Raw genomic sequence first — 7,220 nt, 5'->3', positions numbered from 1 at the left:
GGTTGATGAGTTCAATCTCTTCCTGGTGAGGCTGAATGGCTCTTCTTTCTTGCTCAAGCAGTCGAGTGATCTCATACGGTACCTCTTCATAATCATCATCCTCATCTTCAGCTTCATATACAGGGAATTCAAAATTTGAAGGAACCATAGGGTCACTGTGTTCAACGGGTTTATTGTGGTTCAATCTGCATAATATGATTGGGATGATTTTAGAAAAATGTTTTCTATGCAGAATTTTGAAATTAATAAGAAAATATAGATGTTTTGGTTTTTTCTGGCATTACCATTATTTCCAAGAAAAAGGCACTAAAAAGTAAAAAACAAAGAGTCGTGAGAAAAACGACAACTTTTATTGATAACGGCAATGCCGAAACAAACACGCCCTTACAATGATATCACTTTCGCCTTGGGCAGAGCGAAAGGATTGTTATTTTGAAAACAAAAAACATGAGCAACGAGACACATTACATGGAAGCATGCATGACTAAAGGAACATCAATGGCTTCCCAATTTCTCACGGTGCCTCCTGGTATAACAAATGTAGGCACATGGCTTCTTTCAGCAGCATCTTCAGTAATAACATTGATGAACCCAGCACTGTAGAAAGTTCCCTTTGAAACAGCAGATGTTGGGGAGAATCCAAGGCCCTCTTTACGCTTGTTTTCCAAGATCTGAATCACCTTGCCCCAGCCAGCAGCTTGCCCTGCTTGAACAGCCTTCTGGGCATCTTTCAGTGAAACCATGCTAGCACCAGCCCTCCGGGGCTCTGCACCCTCAACAGTCAAGCCTTGAAACGATGTCCCTTCCGCGGACCCTGCTTCAACACAAGAGAATGATGATACCTGGCTAACTAGATATGCTTCCTCACCATGCACAGTGACAATCTTACCATTCCTCATGAACTTGAGCTTCTGATGCAAAGTAGAGGTGACTGCTCCAGCGTCGTGGATCCACGGTCTTCCGAGGAGACAACTGTAGGAAGCATTGATATCCATGACTTGGAAAGTTATTTGAAATGTCTCGGGACCAACGGTAATTGGCAAGTCCACTTCCCCGAGAACATCCTTTCGGGATCCATCGAAAGCTTTAACCAGATAGCTGCTACCCCTCAGGGAAATTCCATGATGGCTCAATTGTCTTAGCGTGGATTCGGGCATTACATTCAGAGATGATCCAGTGTCTACCAATACGTTGGATATCAGGTCAGATCCACAATGTACTGAGATATGTAGAGCCAAGTTGTGGCGTTTCCCTGCTTCGGGGAGCTCATCGTCACCGAACCCTAAGTTATTGCAGGCAGTAATGTTACCCACTATCCCATCGAACTGATCCACAGAGACTTCATGGTCAACATAAGCTTGCTCGAGTATCTTCATTAACACTTTCCTATGAGCTTCTGAGCTCATGAGCAGAGACAAGATGGATATCTTTGATGGGGTTTGCAGCAGCTGGTCAACAATCTTATAATCGCTCTTTTTAATAAGCCTCAAAATCTCGTCCAGATTAGACTCTTCAATGGGCTGGCCTGAGGGGATGGCATTCTCTTCCTCAAGGTTAGCCATGTTTCTTCTCTTGTACAATCTTGTCTGATGAACTCTATCTGGTTGGTAAATCTTGCGAGCATGAGCCACTTTTCAGACTGCGGCGGACAAAACCAGGAGACGATGAGCACGGGAAGCCATTTGCGACCGATGAATGATGCATATGATGCATGATATGCAAATGCGAAAAGACTCTTTTTTGTCAGAGGACTTCTTCAAAGTGGTTGTGAACATCACGGAGAAACACGGTTTTATTTGAAGATCTTGAGCAAAACTAGGAGTTTAGTTGAGATGGTATCACTTGGTGTTCACATCCGTGATGTTCAAAAGATGACTTGTCTAAGTCCTCCGATAAATGCATGGAAAAAGTTTATGCATGTATGCATGTATGCATGATTATGTTCAAGTTCGGAGAAAACATGGTGGGTTGAAGTTCAAAGTTGAGGAGTCATGGGTGGACACGGTGTCCGGTGAAACTAAGGTTTTAGGATAATAGTAACCGGGTTCTAAAAAGGTTCCCAAGTTGCAACCTCTCCGACGTATCTCATGGTGCCACGAGACAACACCCGCGCCATGATTATACATGGAAGGTCTAGCTTGAGTGTAGTATCGCGTGACGACTAAAACTCGAGACGACACTCGGTTTAGCCTCCGCACTACGTCCTAGAAAACGGCCATGGATGGGTTTGGTTATATACGGTTCATAGCGTCATAGAACAATTAGAAGTAAAGTGCCTAAACGCGACAACCCGCGCCGACAACATCACCTCCAAAATGCCTCAGCTATGTGGGATTGATCGCATAATCCAAAACACGAGGCAACCCCCGGAATGAATTGTCGATTATATCCCTCCTAAATCCTAAGTTCACTCAGCCCGGGTGCAGGACTTTTGATATTCTCACCCCACACGTTTGCAAGAATTTTAAACATTTATTCACATAGGAAAGCAGGTAAGAGAAGCAAGTAAAAAGAGCGCAAGCGTGGAAATAAAGACTAGGCGTAACTCTCGAATCTCCCCAGTGAAGTCGCCAGCTGTTTTATCTTGGTTTTTCGGGTGTCAAACATTGATTACGTTTGAACCTTTTAAACCGGTGATATCTTATTTTTTCTTGGGAAGGGAAAAAGTAAGCAAAACCCTTGAGAATCGAGGTCCGGGAGTTGTTTTCGCTACGGGAAGGTGTTAGGCACCCATAACGACTATAGTAACCTATAGGAACCGTCTTTAATTTCTACGCGCGCGCTTTATTTTTAAATGCTATTTTGAAATGTTTATTTAATCCTAAGAGTTTCTAAGTAAAGAATTGGAGGGAGAAGAATGTGTTTGAATTTTTATTTTATTTGAATTGAAGGAATTTTGATTCCTTGCCTACGTACCCGTTTAAGGGATCAAATCCACCGTAGTTCTCTCTCAAAAAATGTTTTTGTTTTTGTTGGTTGATTTTAAGTTTGAAAATGGAGTTTGAAGAATAGAAAGAGGCCTCAAGGGCATGAGATTAGGAAAATAGTGAGGTTGAATTAGTCATTTGCAAAAGAGGTCAAAGTATGATTATTTTCATTGGATTTTTGATTAAGAAAAACTAAAGGAAAATTCAATGGGATGTTGGATCCCAAGGTTTATTTGGAAAAGATTTGAGTGAAGTTGTTCACATTTGTTTGGAAAATGGGTTTTTTCTAAGTATAAACCCTAGGCATTCATCTAAGCATACAATCCTAGACATACATCTAAACATGCATATTCTAGCTATATATCTAAAGTGATGTGTGTGCATGTGTCGGTGCTCGTGTCGGTGTACATCATTAGAGTCCATTGTCCTTTACATCATACCCTAGATACATTCTATGGCCTCTTTGCCAAGAAATTAAATGCCATGAAAGAAAAATATTACAAAATTCCTAAGCTTTTACATTCTAAATTTGGTATGAAATATAAATTGCAAGAAAGTTAAACTAGAATATGAAATGAGATGAGCTTATGGGATACACGAAACAAGAAACAAAAAGGGTTAGTAGCACATGACAATATCAAGAAGAAAAATCAAGTAAAAATTACTATAACAAAAGCAAAGAAATTACCACAAAAAACATAGCAAAAATGATGCAAAATAGAGCTAAAATCCTACTACAAAATGCAAGGTTCACATGACTTATAGTCCTCACATTTTAACACATTCTAAAGACATGAACTCAGATTGTAAAATGGGGATCAAAGGGATGTGATAGACCATGCATTTTAATAGTGAATTTAAGCATATTTTACATTATTTATTCGCAAACGAATCTTGCAAAGCACGCAACTAGGCACAAGACACACATTCAACAAAAGACATACCCATAGTAGCAAAAAACCCTCACAACATCATATATCATGAATTACCAACATCTATCAAGAAATGGAATTGAAACTAGGCAAGAAAACCACAAGTTTTTAGCTTAAAATCTTACAATTAAAGCAAGAAAAAAAACACACTATTTTCCATCAATTTTCAACACAACACATATCATAACAAGACTACAAAAAAAAAGGAGTACATATGAATTAATTTGGAATTTTTTTAAAACGTTTTAGGCAAACAGGGGGTGCAGAAAGTAACACTAGGGGGCGTGCAAATAGTAAACTGCAAAGAAACAAGACAAAAGGGAAATATATGGGCCTAAGGAATGGGTATGGAGCGGGTCATGATCATGGTCATGGGTCAAAAACGGGTTAAGAGTTCTTCTTCCTTATTTTTGTGCAGAATACGTGTTATTCTTCCTAAAATCTGCAGCATCGCCGCTTTTCTTTCTTCCTCCATTTTTCCTTTCACAGAACAACTTTTACAAACATACAAATACCGTCACCACTAGACTCAGAATCAAGCACGCACATAACCGTTTTAAAGCCAATTCAAATCGGAAGCGAAATAACGGAGAGCGAATGCACACAATCCGATCTGGATTTTTAGAAGTTGATTTCACGCAAAAGCTTAACATAGAACGTTAACCACAGATCAAAGGAGGATGCAAGCATAAATCGAACCAGAAAGAGAACATGATGATACCTTGAGAATGAATCGGAGAAATGAAGGAACTCAGATGGAAAATTGCAGCGAAACAACCAATTCAGCAAGTTTCTTCGACGATCTGGACGAATTGTTTGAATTTGAACCGGTTTAGCTTTGGTTTGAGCGATTAGGAACGGCTTCAGTTTTCCTTCACGTTCTTGCTTCACAAACAGTTCGAATTGCTTCTGTTCCTATTCGCCATTCCTCTTTCACGAATTAGTTCAGCATCTTTCCTCGAATTTTCGTGCAATTCTGGTACGGCCGAAGCTGCGTTTTTCTTCTCTTCTCCTTTCTTTCCCGATCTGAAACCGAGCCTGATGATTGTTGTTGTAACAGTTTCGGAAACGGACAGAATGGTGGATGGATTCGGACGAGTCTTTGGATTGAATTTGATTGGGAATTGAAGGTTTTGTGATGAAGATGATGATTGTATGATGATGATGATGATGACGGCTGTAGTTTATGGAGGTTGAAGTGATGAAGATTGATGAAAATGGTGGTGGTTTGTGGTGGTGGAAAGAGGTTGAAGGTGGTGGTTATGGAGTTAGTTAGGGTGGTGATAGAGTTAGTTAGGGAGGAGGAAAAAGTTTGTTAGAGGTAGTTGAAGATGAGGAAAAAAAATGGGGAAAAGAAAATAAGAGAAAAACTTTTTGTGAATTTTTGAGGAATTTGTGAAAATAATTAGTGAAAGAAGAAAAATGATTAATTGTGTCTTTGACCTTGACTTGGACTTATTTATAGGTGATGAAATGGATGCTTGGACCAATGAGGAAATGCCACATGACTTGACTTGTAACAAACTTTTAAAGACCAATAACATTTGGACACGTGGCATTTGGACTCTAACAAACTAAAAAAGGATTAAAATGCAAATAACAAAAATACAAGGACCAAAAATGGAAATTAAAACTAAAATTGAATTGAAAAAAGTAAATTGAAAATTAACGTAAAGCGAGACGATTAAAAACAACGAAGCAGACAGGAGTTTTTATGTGAAATGACCAAAACGCCCCTAGGGACTAAAACGACTAAAAACGACTCAAATGCTATTTAAAAATGATTTTTTTAACAAGGGATTAAAGCAAGAGTTTATACAAGCGAATTAAAAGACTCAGAGACAATTTTTTTAGAATTCAAACAGGGTTTTAACACGTGAAAAGACTAAAATGCCCCTAGGGGCAAAATTGACTCGAAATGACTTTAAATGCAATTTTTGAAAAGGGTTTCGACATAGAATGAAACAAAGACTTATTCAAACTTATTTGAAAGGACTTAAACAAAATTTTGAAAGACTGAGAGAAACTTTGACATAGGAAATGACTAAAATGCCCTTGCATGTAAATTTTGCAAATAACATTGAAATAAAATGCAGAGAAAGATGCAATTGATCAGAGACATATCAAATGACTTATAATGCAAGAAAAGAAGAATTGACTAGTATTTTTAGGTCCAAAATTAGGGTATAACAATCATTATCACTTTCCATGAACCTAAGTCCTCTGCTACATTCAATAGATGAAATTTCCCATTAGCTGACGAGCGGGATGTTATAGACCTTGTGTAAGTGAAAGTTTTATGTTATCAAGATTAAGGCATTGATTTCCGATGTGCCGAGAATTGTATCGAAATAGGTTGATGTTGCCGTACATATTTTATAGAATATTTCACAATGTTAGGAATGAATGATGTGGATTTTATACTTGAGAATTAAAATTTCATGCAAAGAATTCTTTTCGGAAAACTGAGTTGAAGAAGCTCACCAATAGTGAACCTGAGACGAAATTTTATTTTTCCGAAAACTTTCAGTTCGTCTCTAGTGTCTGCAGTGACTATTAGGGAGTTGTCTTCAAGACCTTTTATGCGACAAAAACCTTTTTATAACATCAGGTAGCGAATGCATATCACATCCTAAGGTTTCCAAAGGAAAAAGGCATGGAGCATTAACGGAATCGATACGGTTTAAGGTAACTTTGGAAGTTAATGTGTCAAGAGTCAAGAAAGAGCTCAAACCAAGAGTTTAGAGGTTCCGGTATTTTGAATAGATGTCATGGATGTGAAGACATGAAGTAAGAAGTTAAAGTGGTGCAAAGTTATGTGGAATTACAAGGTTCTGGGATTTTGTGGAAGTATGAGTATTTCTTGAACATATGTTTTGCTTAATTGACTTGCTAAGGCTCGTTATGATGTTGAATCATAAAGTTTAAATAATTTTAGAAAGATTTACGCGTATGGGCAATTGAAGTTGACATTTTGAAATTCACAAGAGATTTTCTAGGAACCGGTTTGTTACGACACGCGTAGAGCAGGCTAGACTCATTAGAATCTAGATTTGATGGCACATATGTGTTATCAACTCGTTCTATGATTTTAGAGTAACGACCGGGGCCTAAACTCAGTATCTATATATAGTAGAAAATAATCAACATCAATGACCCGTGCGCTAGTTTATGAAGATTTCTTTAAAAGAAAAATCCATGAGTAAGCATTGGTATGATTAAGCAAAATATAGTATGCGAGAATGTGAAGGTACAAGGTTAGAAGTTTAAGGAAGGTATGTTCAAGTACAAGATGAGTTTGTCATGGGAATTCGAGTTTGCTCGGAAACAAGTTTAAGTATGATATGTATACCTCAGCAGG

Source organism: Medicago sativa, chromosome 6 (genome assembly GCF_051527215.1).
Source record: "Medicago sativa cultivar Bolivia chromosome 6, Bolivia_mono, whole genome shotgun sequence".
Lineage (NCBI taxonomy): Eukaryota > Viridiplantae > Streptophyta > Magnoliopsida > Fabales > Fabaceae > Medicago > Medicago sativa.
Note: the sequence above shows the minus strand (reverse complement) of the source record.